The 21295-nt window shown below is 44.1% G+C and overlaps 1 protein-coding gene across 1 annotated transcript in view; it reads left to right on the top strand.

Moving 5' to 3' along the window:
* Nucleotides 1-1043: 1043 nt before the first annotated feature.
* The window catches only part of LOC121282619 (cytokine-dependent hematopoietic cell linker), a 143896-nt gene continuing 123644 nt past the window's right edge, over nucleotides 1044-21295 (top strand). Inside the window, exon 1 of the mRNA XM_041196404.1 lies at nucleotides 1044-1144. The gene's annotated coding sequence lies outside the window, so the exon portion shown is untranslated. The remainder of the gene's footprint in view (nucleotides 1145-21295) is intronic.

Below are 21295 nucleotides of genomic sequence, written 5' to 3'. Positions count from 1 at the left end.
GTAAATTTTTCACTGCTCATCCAACCTGGCGGGCAGGCGGAAAGGCCAAGCAGCCTTTGCATTTTTTTGGAAACCTCATCCACGGGCGGGATGAGGTTTCCAAATGCAAATAAAAATAAAATAAAAACTTTATTTTTTCATTAAAAACATGCCCCTGCCCATGTGACAGAATCACATGAGGGGGCCATGTTTTATTACATTTTTATGTTCTTCATTTTTTTTTAATATCTCTTCATCTCCCTGAGGCAGCTTTGTGCCTCAGGGAGACAATGCAGTGCTCAATCGCTCACATGCGCAAAGTTCGCATTCAGCCTGCTGGCCCTCCTGCCCCCCCACTGCACAGGCAGCACTCAGCGCTGCCACTCGCGTATCATGCTGGGCAGGCCTTAATTGGCCCACCAGCATGAAATTGTGGCGTGGTGCCAATCTCAAGCGACAGTCGGCTTCCCGATCATCCCTGGCCGATCCCGCACACCAAGGGCAAAATTCTGCCCAAAGTTTCTTTTCACTGGTTATGGTGTAGTCCTGATAAAGAGTACAGTATTACAGCAGCCCTCTGACTGAAAGAGGAAGTGTGCTGCAAGTACAAAGATCAAAATGAAAGGGAAAAAGACTTTTTCTTTGATATTCAATATTTCAGATTTAGGTTGTTGGAGATGTATTTCAATCCTAATTTCCACTGAATTTTAGTAACAATGCTGTAAAAATAATGTTGCCACAAAAACTTAAAAACAGATGTTTTCTGTTTTGTTTCACTTTATTTTACAAATGCCATCAAAGTTAACTGACCTTATCAGTTTTTTTCCATTAGGTTAAATGCAAGTTATATTGACCGATGTTTGCACATTTAAAAATAAAGCAAGATTTGGCTCTTTGGCTGGATCTTCCTTTGTGGGGTGAGAGGATTGTTCTTTAAAGTGGGAGATGTTGTGGTCTGTCATTTTGTGTGCAGAGGCTGATCAGAAGCCGGAGGCTATTCTGTCACTAACAGGAAATGACCAAGTTATGATGAAGCAGGAGGCTGAGTCTCATTTGTACCAGTAAATACATGAATAATGCCTCTCCAATAAAACATATCTGCAAGATGATCTTCTGTTTAATTAGTCAAAAATGAGAAAGGGATAACCTCAAGAAACTGTTACAGGTAAGCTGACTGTGAATGCTTTTCATGGCTTTTTTATTTCATCTCAGAATTTTCAATGCTTTACACAGGTGCAGTTAGCATATATTTCCATGTACAAGATACATTGAATATCTAATCTGTTGACATTATAGTGTGTCAAGGTAAAACAGTGTTAGGTGCTTCAGAATCAAGAGGCAGAATTTTCACCTTGGCGGGCTGGCATATGTCTGACCCACCCGAGCGTGACATGATGAGCGTTGACATCAGGCAAGCGTCCCAAAGTCAATGTGCAGTCATGCGATAGTTCAGTCGGCGGGTGCGTGTGGGTATTGGCAGCGCGCCCGCTGACAATTAAAAGGCGTTAAAGAATCAATTAAGTTACATTTTTCACTGCCTCTCCAACCTTACGGTTGGCAGGCAGGCGAAAAGGACAAGCAGCCTTTACATTTTTAGTAAACCTCATCCACAGGCGGGGTGAGGTTTCCAAAAGCAAATAAAAATAAAATAAGAGATTTAAAATTTAATTAATAACTTATGTCCCTGCTCATGAAACAGTGTCACATGAGGAGACAAGTTTTATTACATTTTTCAATTCTTTACTTTTTTTAAAAATAACTCTTCATCTCCCTGAGGCAGCTCTGTACCTCAGGGAGATCCTGAAGCGTGCACTTGCACACATGTACAAAGTTTGCACTCGCCCCGCTCACCCTCCTCCCGACCCCCCCCCATTCAGTTGCGGTTCACGCTGGTCGGGCCTTAATTGGCCCACCAGCATGAAATCAGCTTCTGGCGTCAATCGTGGGCAGCAATCAGTTTCCCAAGCGCCCCCACCTGCCCCGCCGAGCCCACCTGACCAGGGCAAAATTCTGCCCAACGTGTTTTGTTGATCATCAGCAGAAAATATTTTGGGTTCAGTTCCCTGGTCGTGTAATTGAACCTTCCCCTCCTGTATTAGCCTGCATCTTAGTGCAATGTTTAGTGGATCTACTAAAGGGGATCTTGTTGTAAAACACTTCAGGATGCAGGTGCAGACTGCTTTGAGCTTAAGAGCTATTGGCCCTGGTCCCAAGGTCCTTTCATACACCTGACAGAACTTTGATGGAAGATTGGCGGAACTCCTGGAGAAAGTGTCTAAGTGGCTATTTCTAGGCACTCAAATCAGTTCTGCCAATTTCCCATTGGGGCCCATCCACAGATGTCTTGGCAGCTAAGTATTGTGCACAAAATAGTCCATCAATGATGTTATTCATAGCATATGGAAAGGTAAAGGGTGTAATTCTGTAATGCTGCACATTCTGCAGTGAAACACACTTGCAAGGAGTGCTGGTCAGAGAATTGGGCTAAAATGTTGAATCCTTTTCTGCAACCTGTTTCCACTGGCAGGAGGACCAACAACCAGAGGATGAAGATTGAAGATAATAGGCAAAAAAAGGGGGGGGAGATTAAGCTAACAATATTTTACACAGCAAGTTATCACAATCTGGAATGATATAGTAGAAATAGATTCAGTTGTAACTTGCAAACCAGAATTGGATCTGTACTTGAAATAGAAAATTTTTCAGCGTTATGGGAAAAGTGTAGAGGGTGTAAGTTAATGGATATCCCTTTCAAAGACCTGGCACAGGAATGATGGGCTGAATGGTTTCCCTCTGTACCGCACATGTATAAAGAAAAACAATCGCAGCCAAATATTTTTGCAACCAATTGTGCACGGAATGTTCAAGGGATTTTATTGTAGAAGGATAACATGAAGGGTGTCTTCCAATATCAAGTACTTTACCTGTGTAACTGAGAAATACAATTAAAAACCCTCCTCCAAATAATCGACACACATAATTTTATCATATGCTTCAGCTCATGCAAATCTATCATTTTGCGCTTCTTTTTAGCACAAGGTAGCTATTCCTTCAATGTTAGTTATGGCTGTGTTTCCATCAGAGGTTCTGCAGACTAGCATGCAGGGCTTGATCCAGACTGAGAAAGTACAGTGGACAATGGTATTTGCAGTACTCGGGACTGCAATTCATTTGCGTGCTAGCCAAATTCCAGTGTGTCTTATTTTAGTGGAGTTGTCAGGTACAATAACACAGTTTCATTGTTTTTCTAATCATCCAAGTTTCCAGTGAACTTGGAAGGCTTCATACACTCTGCCCCAGTTGCAGTAAAATGTCTGTAGTAATTGTAGCTTTAAGGAATGTAGTGACTGTAGCTTTAAGACTTATTATGTTGTATAGTATCATGTGACAGTGTAAATGAATCAGCTCTAAGTGCGGAAATCTTAAAGTGGGAGCTCTTCTCCTCGTTGGGAAGCTTGTTGGAAGCATGTAACTGCTCCTGTAGCCTATAAATAAAGTCAATGTTTCTAATGTGAAACCTGTCTGGAAAATCAAGTCCATAACAAACTGCCAAAGAGGATAAATTGGGTCTGGCGTTGTCCCTCACCTAACAACTGTGAGAATCTTGTTTAATCAGAAGAAAAGGAAGACATATTCACCAGAAATGCCACATTTTGGCAGGATCTGACCCTTTAGAACCATCCATAGAGGATTGGAATCAATATGTAGAATGCCTCGGGTTCTATTTCCAGGCAAACAAAATAACGGGGGAGGAAAAGAGGAGAGCAATTCCCTGAAGAGTTTGCTGGAGTAAACGTATAATTTAATCCAAAGTTTGACGTCCCCAAATACCCCAATTCAAAAATCTTTGGTGAATTGGTAGACCTCGTTAGGGAACACTTTAATCCCAAAGCCATGCAGAGGTTCAGGTTTAATTGAAGGATTAGAGCCCTGGGGGAGACCATTACTACATATGTGGCAAAATTGAAAGAACCTACTGAACACTGTGATTTCAGAGAGACCCTAAGCGATATGCTCAGGGGTCCTTAGGTCTGTGGTCTGTAACATGATGGCATTCAACAATGATTATTAGCTGAAGTAAACCTCGATTTTAATAAAACATTGGAAATAGAGCTCGTGATGGAAAGTGCTGATCGCAGGTTATGCAAGGTGCACAAAATGGCACCATTTTCCATTTGGGGCGGGAACAGACAGCCGGGTGTGGTGCAAAAAGCTGGGATTCCACGGCAAAGCGGGAGACAGTCCCCACTACCCGAAAATTTTAAATAAATACAGGAAACAGCTTAGCAGCAAATCTGTAAATGAACTGTTACCAGTGTGGAAGCAATCATACTTCTGAAACTTGCTGTTTTAAAGAGTTGGAGTGCTATTTTTGCCGTAAAAGAGGGCACACTGTAAAGTATTGTAAAGGAAGATTGGGACACACTCCAAGGCAGCAAACTAAGTTAATCAAAGTACATAATATGGAAGAACCAGAAACCACCAAATCTGATATTTACTCCATATCTAATGTAGAAGCAGGGAAGACAGAGTCAATCACTGTTATTCTGCAGGTAAATGGAGAATCTTTAATGATGTAAGTGGACACTGGTACTTCATATGAACACAATTTTGTGCACTTACCAGGGATGCATATAGCCAATACTGATGCCCTAAGTCACCTTCCTTTGCAGGAGAGCAATGAACATGCCCCAATTCCCCAAGAGATCATATTAGCAATGAATTTCCTGGATTCCTCGCCAATATGCACAAGGCAGATAAGAAATTGGACAAATCGTGATCCAGTCCTGTCTAGAGTGAGAGACCACGTGTTGAAAAGATGGTCCTAGGAACCAGTCCTGACGAATTAAAGCCATTCTCATTCGAAGGAATGAATTGAGCAGTCAAGATGGTCTCTTGTTATGGGGTGTGCGAGGATGCTTCACAAGGAAGGGAATCACTCTTAGCAAAGTTGCACAGCGCACATACGGGAATTTCAAGAAGGAAGATGATCACGCGCAGTTATACTTAATGGCTGGGCATGGCCAGTGATATCAAAAAGGCAGTTAAACACTGTATACAATGCCAACAACAACTGCTGCGGCCCCACTGCACTCATGGGAATGGCCTGGTAGGCCCTGGGTGAGACTGCACATAGATTACATCGGTCCTTTTGTAGGCACCATATTCCAACTAATAATTGATGCACATTCCAAAAGGCTAGATGTTTATGAGGTTAGGTCACCAACGTTAGGTGAGACTATAGAAAAGTTACACCAAAGCTTTTCTATACATGGGTTGCCAGAAGTAATCATCTCAGACAATGGTGCTGCATTTAATAGCACTGAATTTCAAAGATTTGTGAGCCTAAATGGTATAAAACACCATAAAAATGGCACCATATCTGGTGGAGGGGGTGCAGAGGAGATTCACCAGGATGTTGCCTGGGATGAAACATTTAAGTTATGAATAGAGGTTGTATAGACTTGGGTTGTTTTCATTGGAGTAGAGAAGACTGAGGGGCGACCTGATCGAGGTGTACAAGAATATGAGGGGCATGGACAGGATGGATAGGGAGCAGCTGTTCCCCTTAGTTGAAGGGTCAGTCACAAGGGGCATAAGTTCAAGGTGAGGGGCAGGAGGTTTAGGGGAGATGTGAGGAAAAACTTTTTGACCCAGAGGGTGGTGATGGTCTGGAATGCGCTGCCTGGGAGGGTGGTGGAGGCGGTTTGCCTTACATCCTTTCAAAAGTACCTGGATGAGCACTAGGCACGTCATAACATTCAAGGCTATGGGCCAAGTGCTGGTAAATGGGATTAGGTAGGTTGGTCAGGTGTTTCTCACGTCTCGGTGCAGACTCGATGGGCCAAAGGGCCTCTTCTGCACTATGATTCTGTGATATCATCTGTCGTCTAACGGATTAACTGAGAGAGCAGTACAAACTTTGAAAGCTGGGATAAAAAAATTATCAGGAGGATCAATGGAGACTAAACTTTCACATTTCCGGTTTCACTATAAAACAACCCCCCACACTATTCAGAGTTCATTATGAAGCGACACCTTTGAACCAGATTAAGCCAGATACATCTTAATTTAGAGGGGAAGGTGGAGAAAGGTCAAGAGAATCAAAAAGCGACTCATGATTTGCATAGTCGTGAGCGAGAATTTATTGTTGGTGAAGCAGTATACCTACGAAATTTCGATGTGGATCGAGTTGGTTACCTGGTGTAATAGTCTCTGTGACTGGATCCTTGTCATACCATTTAGAAGTGGAGGGCCAGATCACCCGCAAACACATGGATCACTTGAGAAGAAGGGAGATTATGTTCCACCTGTAATCATTGAAGAGCCTGTGGTCCCTGTTGAAGTCGTTCAACCAAGGGTAGACATACCGAATGTCTCTGTCAGAGTAGATAACACTGAACTGCCTGTGCCTAAAGAGGTACCTGATGTTGCTGCGGTTCCAGATAATATAGATCCGGTAAGTGATTCAAAAGTCGTGGAGCTACAATGTTCCACATGGACTAGGAAAGCACCTGAGAGACTGAACTTATAATTCTATGACAAAAATAAAAATAAAAATACCTGGAAAACCTCAGCAGGTCTGGCAGCATCTGCGGAGAGGAACACAGTTAACATTTTGAGTCTGTATGACTTTTATTTCCAGCATCAGCAGTTTTTTGCTTTTATAATTCCATGACCCATTTATACATATGCAATGTCAGGAAGGTAGATGTTCTTATAAATACAAACTACAAAAAATTTAAAGGGGGAGGAATGTAATTCCAATTTGTAGGAATTTGTATAATTCTTAATTGTAGCTTTAAGAAATGTAGTGACTGTAGTTTTAAGATTTATTGTGTTGTATGGTATCACATGACAGTGTGAACAAATCAGCTCTAAGCATGGGGAACCTTGGAGTGGGAGTTCTTCTAGTTGGGGAGTTTGATGGAAACATGTAACTGCTGCTGCAACCTGTAAATAAAGTTCAAAGTTTCTAATAAGAAACCTCTCTGGAAAATCAAACCCATAGCAATATCCATTCATTGTTCCATTCTTTTTGATCAGTGTGACCAACAGTTGTGATGCTTTTTACCTCCTGTGGTGTTTCGATCTTTTCTCCAACAAACTTCAAGCTTTTAAGCTTTCAAGTTTGGCATTACCTATACATTACTTCATAATTTATCTCATGGCCTCTTTTGGGTGTCAGCTGTGTCTCGGTGGCCTTTGAGTCAAAAGGTTGTGAGTTCAAGTCCCACTCCAGAAACTTTAGTACAAGATAGGCTGATCCTTCAGCACAGTACTGACTGAATGTTGAAGGTGCCATTCTTTGGATGAGGTACCACCACCTGTAAGTTTCCCTCCAAGCCACTCACAATTCTGACTTAGAAATACATCACTGTTGCTGGGTCAAAATCCTGGAACACCCTCCCTAACAGCACTGTGGATGTACCTACACCTCAGGGACTTCAGAGTTTCAAGAAGGCAGCTCACCACCATCTTTTCAAGGGCAATTAGGGATGGGCAATAACGGCTGGCCTAGCCAACAATGTTCAGATCCCATGAATGAATTTTAAGAAAACTAAGCTGAGTCCCAAATATGAAACTGTGTCTCAAACGAGTGTTGTAGATCCCTATATAGATCAAAATAGTGCTAGCACTATTTTGAAGCAAATCAGGAGATTTTAACTCAGTGTGCTAGTCAGTGATCATCCCTCAACCAACAACACTAAAACATATTAGAGGAAACATTAGATTAGATCCAATAACAAATGTGGAGATTGTGAAGCTTGATTATTGCGCTGCATGCTAATTTAAATGATCGTAGCATGCAGTCCAATGTTAAATGCTCTGCTAGTAGGTGCCTGCATCAAGAGGCAGCTAAAGTTTGTGTAAGGCTAGCACTACCAAATGCAAAAATAAAAGCAAAATAATGTGGATGCTGGAAATCTAAAATAAAGAAGTGAAAGTGCTGGGGAAACTCAGCATGCCTCTTCTCGAAGAAGAGTCATATTGGACTCGAAACTTTAGCTCTGTTTCTCTCTCCACAGATGCTGCCAGACCTGCTGAGCTTTTCCAGCATTTCCTATTTTTATTACTACCTACTGCTAGCCTGCACTAATTCAAACCTGCACCTCTTTGGACGGGGGGTGGGGGGGTGTCCAGTCTGGCTGCAGCAGACATTGGAACTGCCTGTAGAAGAATCTCTGAGCAGGAAAAAGAATGAAATGGTGCAAAAGTGCAGAGAGCATGCTCCAGGTTCCCTGATGAAGCACTGGAAGTCTTAGGGCAGGAGGCGGATTGGGGAGAAAGGTAATTCTCCATCCACAGGGGTGGCTAGGACAGGCACTGAGGTGGCAATGAAAGCAGATAACAATTGCCGTCAATGTCAGCAGTCTCACTCTGAGGGCCTGGATACAGTGCAGGAAATTTAATGACGTGGTTGAGTTGCTTAGTTTTTTTTCTGTAATCACATCCAATGCCAAAATGACTTTAACAAAAATATCCTCATTTGGCAAGATATAATGAAAATAACAATTTCCTTCTTTCCCCTTCCTACATACTTTCCTTTAACCTATTTAGCTTCTTTCTCTTTCTCTCTGGGTGTAAAGATCAGCAAATGCATTGTCACATGTCATATCTAATGTATATTGCACTAAGTAATACAACACATGCTCAACTGCAGGCAGCCATTATTGAACAACTTTATTTACACCCCCCCAACAGAGAGTACAATAGAGAGGGCTCTACATTACACTCGCACCACCCTCTCCCACCCCCCCACCACCACCCCACCCCATCCAACTTAAAAAAACAGCTTATTCATCAAAATGTAAAATGCTACATGCATATAATTTCCTAGAATAAACTTTGACTAAATCAACATCAGCAATGCCTGGAATTTAACAGTTGTTTACTTGTTGTTTTTCCTGTAATCACATCCAAAACATATATGATCAATACTGACAGTGCTTCATGTGTAAAAATTAAATTATTTTTCCTTATTGTCAGTATGTCTTTAACAAAAATATCCTCATTTGGCAAGAAATAATGAAAATGACAATTTCCTTCTTCCCCCTTCCTACATACTTTCATTTAACCTATTTAGCTTCTTTCTCTTTTTCTCTCGGTATGTCCTTCCATTCCATTATCTTAACCCTGCTCTCTCAACATCTCTGACTGTGTGAAGTCTGAACTTTGACTTTGACTACCAAATCCACTTAATGGTTGGGATTGTGACATTGATTCATTACTCTTAATCAATGACCCTGACTCACTTTGCTCGAGCAGTGGATTCTGTGATACTGACAAACTCTTATTTCTTTTTGACTTTCACCTTCCTTCTGATTTTCATTTTGGGCTGCAGGAGGAATATGGACTACAAGAGGTTTATCATGCAGTCCCTTTGACAGGTTCTCTCCTTCAAGCAAATGATCTACGTGACACTGACAGAGGGTCTCTCCTAGCTTTACTAGTTATGTAAGTGCGCCTGGTCTCTTTACAATAACTCCAATCACATACTTCTCCTTATCACCTCAATGGTTTTTCACCATGACCTTCTGACCAACATTGAACTTTCTAATTTCCAAGGCTCATGTATCATGACTCATCTTTATTTTGTCTTGCTCTTTTCTTCCTTTGCTATTGACATCAGGCTTAAGCCAACTAACCTTGTCCAAGGAGTGTGTTTAAACAATGACTCATAAGGTGAGCAACCTGTTGTACACCGTGGGGTTATTCTGTAAGAGTACAGAAAATTGTCTAGCCTGTGTCAAAGAAAAACATGGAAGTTACTGCCTAGCTTGTCACCTAGCAAATACTTCTGAAAAGACCTCTTCACAATCTGTACACTTCTTCCTGCAACACTATTCAATTCTGTGTGATATGATGGGAATAGAGTTCCTTACTCAGAACTATTTCAAAATCTTCTGACATAAACTGTGGGCCATCATCTGACATCAACACCTCTGGCAACCCAGAAATTGCAAACCAACTTCTCAAAAAAATCAATATGTACTCATCCCCACAGTTTTCTTGTGGTTGACCATGGAAGAAGAGGAAGCTCAGTTGGATTGTTTTTCATTCTGATACACACTTCACAACTTTTCACCAACTCATCAATATTTTCATATACCTCTTTACTTACTGCTTCTGAGCATAAGGCACTAGCTTAGCCTTAAAAAATGTCAGCTGTACATTGTCTTTTATCTTGACTTTGGCCTTGTGACTAAATTTATCATTGGGCCCTCCTTGCTCAAAGACCTCTTTGTACTCTCTTAGATCTTCCTCAATGACAGCGTGCTTTTATTTATCCCTACTGTAAGTAATTTGCTCTAGTTTAACTGTATTGTCTTAAGCCACTTCCTTCTCATCAGGGAGACTTTGTTCTCTCCTGCTACCACCTATGGCAAGTAATAGGATGCATCATCACATTCCACTGTAGATTATTCCAATGACAATGTTCCAGTGTTAGGTGAAGTTAATGTTAGAGTGAAATATGTCAGTTTCACTCCAGTTTTGCATAAGAGAGTGTGACTTCGGGATTTCTTGTAGTCTGTGAGATGACAGGCATGGCTGCAGATATATCAATATTGAAAGAAGTTGTGAATTTCCAATTTCCATTTTTACTGCGGGTGCTGGAATTATATCGTCAGCCCTTTTACTCTCATCCTCCATGTGCTGTTTCTCTTGCTCTCTGATTGAGTACAGCTCTTAGGCCTGAATTCTATGCTTGGCGGGCGCGAGCGATTGGCGGGCCCGCAACCTGTCAGGAAATGGGCTGCCACCCACAATAGGCCCCCCAGCTGCGATTTCATGCTGGCTGGCCAATTCAGGCCTGCCCAGCATGAATTGCATCTTCCCAATAATTGGGAAGAGCAAAGCTGGGGCGGGGGCCTGTCAGGCGCCGGCTTCCATAGCGACCCAGTGGGCAGTTTAAAAACAGCATAGGCAGCTCCTTGAAGGGTGCCAGGGAAGAATATTTCTTCTGCGTGCTGAAGACCAAAGCTATGGCCTCAAATGCGGCTGGAGATACCAGACTGAAGGGCAGGTCGTGTGGGCACTCAGCCCCCCTGGTTTTTGGACGAGTGTCTCATGGTCCTCCTGGAGGAGGTGGCTGCCAGGAGGAAGACCCTCATCCCCACAGATGGAAGGAGGCGGCCACCGTACCTGACAAAAAGAGCTTGGGAGGAGGTGGCAGCACAGGTCGGCAGCCACGACGTTGCACAGCACACATGGGTGCAGTGCCGCAAAAGGTTTAACGACCTGCTGCGCCCAGAAAGAGTGAGAACCACATTGGCATGGATCAGTGTGTTGAAGTGTAAAGGTCTGGCCGTCCTCCCGTGGAGGTCAGGGGTGTTAGAGTCTGAGTGCCAACTGTCAATGATGCTGGAGCTGGCCAAGCAGGTGAGCCCTGGCTGCTTGGACTGAGTGCCCTGTAGCTCGAGGGCCGCGACTTGGATGTGCCCAGCAAGGTGTTCCTCAGGTGGGGTTGGCCAGGCTGCAATGGCGCTGCAGTTGGAGAGTGGGCTAATCAATGTTCCTCTGTCCTTTCAGGAGAAGACAAGCCATAAAAACATTGAGAGGTCATGGACAGGCGGAAGCCCTCCAAACCTCCTAATCCTTACCAGGTTTAAACAGGACCCCTTGCAGCTGGAGAGGTGCCATGCAGCTCAGATAAAGGTAAGAGTGCAGTGCACAGAGGTGAGAGTTTTGGATGTGCAGACATTCTTCTGTAGTCTCATCATTGATGGGAGCCTCAAAACTGGATTCCTCATTGACCATTGAAAGACGATGGCAGCATGATGCAGGTCCCCATTGTCTCACCAGAGTGACTGCCATGCATAGTGTGATGACTCAACTAATGACATGTCATTGTTCTCCCTTAGATTTTCCAGCATGCACTCATTCTCAGGTCCCCGAAGAGCCATCCCTGAAGCCAAATGACAGCCAGGCTTCAGCTGCACCTGCATCATGCCCGTTCTCTGAACCAGGCACCAGCACAGATGCCAGCACTTCAGTGGGCCTTAGATCATTTTCTAGAATGCTGGAGTACAGCGGTAAGGGTACTTCACACTCGCTTGAGGTTCAGGCAGAGGCAGAGAATGCCCAGGGCGCCGACAGTCGGAGGACTGCTGGAGACCAGGATGATGCTGAGTCGAAGGCAGATGATGAGCCCCTGGAGTCATCCATTAAGCGGCAGATGCTGGATGTCCAATGAGGATCTGGTGGAGTTCCATGAGGGTATGTCTGCCGTGTCCTCTGTTATGGAGGAGTCTATGCGGAGCATAAGCACTGGGTTGGCCCTAGTGGCTGAGTGCACTGCCTCTTCCATTGAGGGAGTGGTGACTCTCATGGAGAGGCAGCTCCAGGGACAGAATCAGGCATTCCTGGGGTTGCGCTTGGACCTGTAACCCTCACACAGGCAATGTTGTCTGGTGGTCAGTGCCAGTGTGAGAGATGGATGAGGCACCCAGTATCCCAGCTAGGTGCCCATCCATCAACAGTGTGCAGGGGGGTCCAGAGCAACCTCACGTTGGCGCACAAGCTGCTTGTCTTCTCTGCAGGCTCCTCTCAGGGCGCTCTGGATGACGGCAGCAGCTCCTCCCCCCCTCTGCCAGTGACCATGGCTTCTGATGAAGTTGTGATGACTGGGGAGATGCCAGCCGTGGCACAGCCGCTCCCTCCCAGGGAGGGAGAGCAGCAAAGCTCCACTGGCCAGAGGACAACCACCAAGTTCATCAAGACCAACAAGACACCAGAGTCAGCAGGCTGACTCCAATGCTACTGCCAGCAAGGAGGTGGAGGCACCAAGACGTGACACTCACAAACATAGGTTTAAGGCACCATGAGCACAAGAGGGACTGGCCATGAGTGATCTTCTGTTCTGTAATGTTTTGTTAATGTTTACTGGTCTGGGAATGAAGACCAGAGAAGGTTATGTTGATTTATTTGGATTGTGAAAGTGACATAACTTTTGTTTTGTCATAATGGCCTGAGTATGCTTCATCTTTTTAGTTTTTTGGTGCAGGGAATGCCAGTATGTAAAGCTATACATGAGTGGCTCTAAACTTTATTGCTCAGGCAATGAGTGGACTTTGGGTTTAAATGAAAGGTTCATTTCAGACATCCTGGATGGAGGTGGCAGCCCTGGCATGAGTTGGAAGCAGATTTTTGGCAGCCGAGCTGAAGGTGCATTGGATCAAGGCAGCCCTGGTGTCCCTGACTCCCTGAAGGATACAGAGGTCTGGCTCCACGCCCTCAGCATTCTCCTCACCGTGGTCCTCTCTTGACTAACTACTGGATTCACCCTCTGAGGCCTGTGGAGCTGCACCAAGATCCCCTTCCTCCAGTGGTTCCCCACTTGCCAGTGCCAGATTGTGGAGGGCACACAACCATTATCAGTGACACCAGCTCTGGGGATATTGTCATGCTCACCCTGAACAGTTCAGGCTTTAGAAGTGCATCTTCAGAAGACCTACGGTCCCCTCTATCACCGCCCTTGTGGAGGCATGGCCCCTGTTATACTGCTGCTCTGCCTCTGTTCTTGGGTGGCGGAGAAGTGTCATAAACCATCTTTTCAATGGATAGCCCTTGTCACCCAGCGGCCATCCATTCAGCACTGAATAGCCTCAGCACCTGGGAGTGTCTGAGGATGTAGGCATCATGGGAGCTGCCTGGGTACCTTGCATAGACTTGTAGAATCTGCATCCGTGGTCACACACTATCTGCATATTCATGGAGTGGAAGCCCTTCCTGTTGACGAAGGCACCCTACTGACCCGCTGGTGCCTTGATGGCCACATGTGTACAGTCTATTGCACCCTGGACGCGGGAGAAGCCAGCAATCACTGCAAAGCCTCTGGCTCGCTCTGCCTGGCTGGCCTCATTCGTACAGAAATGAATAAATATCATTACCTGCCTGAACAGATCTTCTGTCACCAGTTTGATGCAACTTACTGGAACATTCCACAAAAATCCCCCACTGACCCCTGGAAAGAGCCAGAGGTATAGAGATTAAGGGTCACTATGTCCTTCAGAGCCACTGGCATGTGGTTTCTACCCATACAGTTGGAGGTGATCTCAGGTCCAATCATCTGTCAAATGGAGGTTACAGTCTCCCTTGAGAGGTGGAGCCTCCTCTGTCACTGCACCTCGGACATATTGAGGTAGCTGCATTGCCACCTGTAAAACCTGGCATCAGAATAGTGGCGTCCTCTGCGGCCCCTTCCACTTTAGACGACTTGTTGGCCCTGCGCCTCTTGTGCCTGCGCCTCTCCTCCCCCAGGTTGCTCTCCTGGAAATTGCACAGGGACACCTGGCCTCCTCTCCTTTCCACCCCTCTCTTCCTCCTAGAGGAGGTGCCTCCAGCAGAGACCACAAACCCCATTACCAGGGTAACAGAAGGCTGTCTGATACATACAGTCAAAATCCTCAGTGGCATTGGAGACACCAATGAGTCCTAAAATGAAGCTTAGAAATGCTAAGAATGAAGCTCAGGACAGAGGTGAAGCTGTCCAGTTCAAATAAACAACCAGCAGCAAACTATCTCCTAAACTCCTCACTACTCACACGGACAAGGCTGCTGACCCTTCTTATCCCATCCTTGGATGAGGTTTTGAAAAATGTGGGCTACCTGCCTGACTGTTTTACTCATGCAACGTGCACAAAATTGCATGGGCAATGTACAATCGGGTTCAGTTGGGTTTCTAATGGCCTTAAGTGGCCTTTTAATTGATGACAGGTGCTGTTCCAACATGCTGCACGCCCACCGACCTGAAGATTGTGCGCATGCAGGATGATGTCAGGACGCTCGCTCGACATTATCTCACGCTACTTTAAGTCCGATCAGGTCAGGCGCGGGCCCGCCTGCGTGGCATAAAACTTTGCCCTTGATATTCCTGCTCAATAGCACCAACTTTTGTTTCCACTGCCATCATATGCTGCATTCAAGGATTTCCCAGGCTCCTGGACTAGTGTTAGATACAACATAAACTCAACCTAGTGCATGGCTATGATCTGCAGCTTTACTACAACTGGAGAATTTCTGTTTCCTCTACTCCTGCATGCCATCTCAGTATGCCTGACTTTCCCATATTTGAATGATTGCTGGCTACCATGGCAATAGCAGCATCTAAATTTCTGTATCTGGAACTGTGAACATGGCTGCCATGGCCTGGACCTTGCTGAAACTGGGCAGACTTTCCCTGTCAGCTCAGGAAAGGAACTTCCTTGCAATCTCCAACTATCTCTTTCTGCCATTTCCATGGCCATGGTATCAATGCAGAATTCCTTTCATGTCAACTAGGCCCGGATTGGATTATATTGTTCTTTAGAGTCCTTATGAACCAGTCTCTAATGTTGATTTCTAAGTTTGCACTATGGCCATAGTGATGAGCGAGTTTCTTTAACTCGAGAATTAATTTGCAACAGTCTCACTTGACAACTGCTTCCTTTCATGGAATGCAACTCTTGGTGCTATCTCCATCTTTGTCATTCCATAAGATGAATCCAGAATTTTATTAATTTCAGAATAGTTCATCGTATGGGGGTCTCACGGGCAATATTGGTTAGACACCAGCTCAAAAGCACCTGGCCCCATGATGGTGAGGAAAACATTTACTTTATCATCATCTCTTATTTTATTTTCTTTCAGCGAAATATGTAACCTTTGTAACCTAAAGGTGCACAAGGGTTTCCTGCAAGGTCATCACCAGTCTCTCCCACTGAAAGCCAGCATCCTTCCGCCAGCCATGCTGCAGCTATTGGGGTAAGCACAAGGACAGGCAAAGGAACCTGGAGGACAGACTCTTTGAGAATGAACAAGGGTGATTCGTTGACTTTTGAATGGAATATTGGATTGATGGCTTGATGCTTGGAATAGTTGTTTTATGGTGGCTTTTATTTTCATAATTGTAGCCAAGAGCATGCCATGATAGTCACTGACAGAGGGAAGGTATGTAACTTTTGTAGAATGGGGATTTGAGTTTGTACTCATTGGAACCATGGTGAGATGAAGCGATCACAGACAGTCGGGTGGACAGGGCGTGTGTCAGTTGCCTCCTCCCTTCTACTTGCTCCTCCTCTTCCTTCCCTTTCCTCTTCAGCTGCTCACCATATCCCTGGTGGCAAGTTCTGTGTCCTTATGGTGGTGAGACTATGCCAGATGCAGCAGTCTGTGAGGAATTAGGGCACATGCCCAGATGAATACCAGAAGGGCTTCTCCAGAGTTTCTCAGGCAGTGGAATCATTTCACAAACTGTCCAATGTTTTGTGCTGTGATGTTTTATGTGGCAACGTGGCTCTCCTTATATGCATGCTTATCACGTATGGCTGGGTTGCACATCAGATAGGGATAGCCCTTGTCACCCTGAAGCCACCCTCTAGTTTGATATGGTAAATCAAATAGTGAGATTGCAGTGGACTGGCACAGAATAAAGGCATCTTAACTACTGCCATGATACTGGGCATTCACCTGCATGATATTGCTAAGTATGATTATGCACCAACTATACATTGAAGGAGTGGAATTTTTGCAGTATAGATATATCTCTGCATTCAAATGCAATGCCAAAGCACTGCACAATGGGAAAGTCTATTATCCTGGCAAAACCTCGGGTATGTTGCACCTGCTTCTCTCTGGTCAGAGAGAAGGCAATGAACTCCCATCTCCTGGCATAAAGAGCATTAGTCACCTTCCTTGTGCAGGAATGGCTGACACATTGGGAGCTGATCCAGATGTTGTCTGCTTAAGCCTGGAAGGAACATAGTGCAAAGAAATTCAGGGAGATGGCCACCTCCACAACCACTTTTGTTTCATAATTGTAGCCAAGGGGACAGTGTGATAGTCAGTGACAGAAGGAGGTTATGTGACTGTTGTAGAATTTAAGGTAGAACTTAAGGGGATTTAAGGTTGTGGCACTGGAACCACAGTCGGATGAAGTGACCACACACAGTCAGATGGAAAGGGGATGTTTTGATTACCACCACCCTTCGTCCTGCTCCTCCTCTCCCTCCCCGTCCTCTTCATCTGCCTATGTCGCTCTTGCCCTGCTCTGAGGTTGTGGGTCTACCTGAAGAACTGGCTGATTTCCATGAGCACCTCCATCATAAATGAAGTCAACGCACATTCTGCTTCAAGAGAAATGTTCCCTCCAGACCCTCAGCTGACAAAGCCTCCTGCTGAGAGCCTTTCTTCTCCTCCGCCTCCCCCTTGTTCTGAAAACAACTTGTCCTCTTATGTGCTACCTTCGCTCAATATCCGTTCTGCTGCAAACCGAGGAGGATGGTAACTACAGCACCCACGACTGAATGCAAGCGGCCTGACCAAAATCTTTGAAGTCAAAACCAAGGCCATATCCACAGCAACTTGCCCAATCTTAACTAACTCAAGAAACCACCAAGTACTTCCGTAAACTCAGACAGAGCCAGTAGAAATTAATCAGTACCTGATCTAAAAGCAGTTGATGGTCATTTTAAATAGTGCTGCTTAAACAATGTGGACTCCCACATGTCCAGTTCTGTGTATTAGAGTGTATTAGCTGGAGTGGAAGATCAAAAATGGCAGCGTTAGAGTTAAATTAACATTATATTGACTAAAGTCATGATCAGCCTACACTGCCGCAAGCTCCTAACACCCGCATTAATCCCCAAATATGACATCCAGTATGGCTGACTCTAGAGATGCCGCCATTTTGGGACATATGGGTGTTAGACTTGAATTTTGTGGTCATGTTCCGGTCAGTACCTGTCAGTTACTGTTTGTGGGACATTGCTGTATGCAAATTGATTGTTGTGCTTGTTACATTACAACCATGATTACGCTTCAAAATTACTGAATTGTCTGTAAATTGCTTTGAGACGTTTTGAGCTCATGAGATATGCTGCAAGTCATTTTTTTTAACATTTTCAACTTTGGTTGTGTCTGACACTTTAACCTTGATTTCTTATTGTTCTTTCAATGGATGCACAGATTGTTAGGCAGTGCACAGGGATCTCCCTGTTGGTTTGGCTGATACATTTGCTGCACAGGGAGAATTTTTAGCTTGTTGGGTGGGCATGTGCCCGACCCGAACAAGCGTAAAATGATGTACAATGATGTCGGGCAGGCGTCCCGACGTCATCACCCACTCACGCGATATTTTGGTCGGCAGGCTCACGCCGGAGTCGGCCGCGTGCCCACTGACAATTAAAAGGCCTATTACGGCCATTAAAAAGGTAATTAAAAGAATTTTTTTACGGCCCGTCCAACCTTACAGTTGGTGGGCAGGCAAAAAGGCCGAGCGGCCTTTGCATTTTTTAGGAAGCCTCATCCACGGGTGGGATGAGATTTTGTAAAGCAAATAAAAATAAAAATTTTGACATTTAATTTATAACATGTCCCTGCTCATGTGACAGAGTCACAGGGACATGTTTTATAACATTTCAGAAATCTTTATTTTTTTATTTTGAATTAAGAACATAAAAACTTAAGAACTTGCAGCAAGAGTAGGCCACTTGACCCCTCGAGCCTGCTCCACCATTCGATAAGATCATGGCTGATCTGATTGGTCAACTCCTCTTTCCTGACTGCCCCCCACAATCCTTAACTCCCTTGTAGATCAAAAATATGTCTTACTCAGCCTTGAAAATATTCAATGACCAAACGTCCACTGTTCTCTGGGGTAGAGAATTCCAAACATTAATGGCCCTCTGAGAGAAGAAATTCCTTCTCACCTCCATCTTAAATAGGATACCCCTTATTTTGAAACTGTGTCCCCTAGTTCTAGATTCCCCCTTGAGGGGAAACATTCTCTCAGCATCTACCCACAGAATCTTATATGTTTCAATAAGATCATCTCTCATTCTTCATTCTCAGCCTGTTCAACCTTTCCTCACAGTGAACCCTCCTCATCCCAGGAATTACAACTGAAATATAGTTGCTGTTGTTACGCAGACAAATGCAGCAGCCAGGTTGGCCATTACGAAATCCTGCAGACAACAAGTTAGATAAATGAGCAGTAAATCATTTTTAATTGTGTTGGTTAAGGTTAGGGCATTGGAGAACTGCACTGCTCTTCTTCAAATGATACCATGGGACCTTTTACATCCACCTGAATTGGTGAATAGGACCTCAGTTTAGCATTTCACCTGGATGGCAACACCTCTGACAATGTAACATTCCTTCAGTGTCAGCCTAAAGTTTGTGCCCAAAGTGCCTGCAGTGGAGCTAGAATTCACAACCTTCTGACTGAGGCGGGAGTGCTATTAATGAGCCAAACTGATGCTTTCAATAGGTTTTCTCCAAGAGAATTGCACACTTATGAATGGTACTCAAAAAGTACATTGAACAAGTGTGTTTCTTTTTGCACAAATTCAGGCGGACCATTTGTTAGGGAATCATCTTGTAAATGTTTGTCCTTTTCTTTCAACTATGAAACTTAATTGATCACGAAGGGAGAAGTTTGTACTTCAGCTTTCAGAGCAAATTAGATTGTACCGTTTATAAATTGTGACCCATAGGTCTGAAAGAAAATCGATGCAGTGATAAGTGGCAGCAGAAATAAAAAAAAATTCTATTGGCAGTGAATTACAGTATTCATTGGGAACAATCAAGGGGTCAAAGTGACTGGTGAGGCTGGGGTTACTGCTCTGGCTAATAGAGGTGGGTAGTAATGACAGCTAAGTGACTGCACTGCTGATGAAAATGTAACAGATCATTATCAACGAACGCAAGAATAGAGATCTTATCAAAAAGGAAATATGAAGCCTACTGGTTCAATAACCGCAATGGAACATATAACCTTGAGCCACTTCCCAGCCCAGCGCTCTGCATAACAAAATACACACAGCATTTGTATTTTCCCCAGCTATGTGAAAATTTGACTAACTTTTTGTTGTTTTAAATTGTGCAAATACCCTTAATGAATAATAAGTGCTATTAGTAGCAGGCATCATTCATAGAAATGTGATCAAATCACAGAATGATGCAAGTTATGCTTAGGCAGCAGTGAAAGAGATGTCATGAATAGATCAAGGATTTCAGGCAAGAATCTAATGCTTGCAGGCATTGGTTGTCATTACTGGAACAGCTTGGCTCTGGGCATGGCTAATTCTAGAGCACAAGTCTTCAGTACCATTGCTGGAATTTTGTCAGGGCCTATAGCTTTTGCAGTACCCAGTGCCTTCAGCCATATCTTGATATCATGGGGAGTGAATCAAACTTCCTGAAGACTGGCATCTGTGATACTGGGGGCCTCAGGAGGAGGCCAAGATGGTCCATTCACCTGGCACTTCTGGCTGAAGATGGTTCCAAATGCTTCAGCCTTATCTTTTGCACTGATGTTCTGGGCTCCCCCATCATTGAGAATGGGGATATTTGTGGAGCCTCCTCCTGTACTAATTGTTTAATTGTACAGCACCTTTCACAGCTGGATGTGGCAGGGCTGCAGAGCTAAGATCTGATCTGTTGGTTGTTTCTATTAACCATTACATAGGGACGATGCATAACTCGAATACTGAATTAATATTCTCCATGTGTATTCCATGGGTATACAAAAATCATAGGTCTAGATCTGTCCATTCACAAATTAAATTCCAAGGATTCAGACTGTCATGATCACTGGGGATAGTGCATTGTAATATCAAGCCCCACTGTTCCCCGAGCTGTGACAAACGTGAAAAGATTGACCAAACCACCATATTGCCCCAATTCTACCTGTTTAATTTAGGTTAACAGAATATGAGCATCAGGTTTATAAAATTAATAATCGTTTATTGAACAAGTTGTCTTTAACTAGTGGCAAAAGAAAGAAATATGAACTGCTAACTTCTAACACTATAAATTAAACTCTATTCCTTTCTTAAATCCCTATATACACCCCCGCACACACATGCACACACACACACACACACACAAAACACATAAGAAACACAAAGCATGGATTTTAAGGGTGGGATAAAACAATTTAATAGCACCAATCCGGAGTACAGCATTCGATGGGTTGATTTTGATTAATGTCTTCCAATTTCCTTTCAGTTCTTGTTGATGACACAAGGTGGTCTTCCAGCACTTTTAGTATTTAGTTCACTGGTTGTGCACTTGCCTTTCAATGTCTCTAACAGCGATTTTCCCCTTTGCCTCTTGATAGGGGTTTTCAGAGAGAGTAAGCTATAGAGATATGAGGGGGAAAAACTCAGCTAGCTATTATTGTAGAATTACTAGAATCTTCTACGCACACAAGAGAGAGGTTTTAGGTCTTGTTCCTTTTAGGCTAGGAGCTATTCTGCTACACTCACACAAAACCTGGTCACCTGGCCAGAAGCCAATTAAAATGCTGTTGTCAGGCACCTCCCTTGGT

The sequence above is a fragment of the Carcharodon carcharias genome, chromosome 1, assembly GCF_017639515.1.
Source record: "Carcharodon carcharias isolate sCarCar2 chromosome 1, sCarCar2.pri, whole genome shotgun sequence".
NCBI lineage: Eukaryota > Metazoa > Chordata > Chondrichthyes > Lamniformes > Lamnidae > Carcharodon > Carcharodon carcharias.
This window is presented reverse-complemented; position numbering and strand designations above follow the sequence as displayed.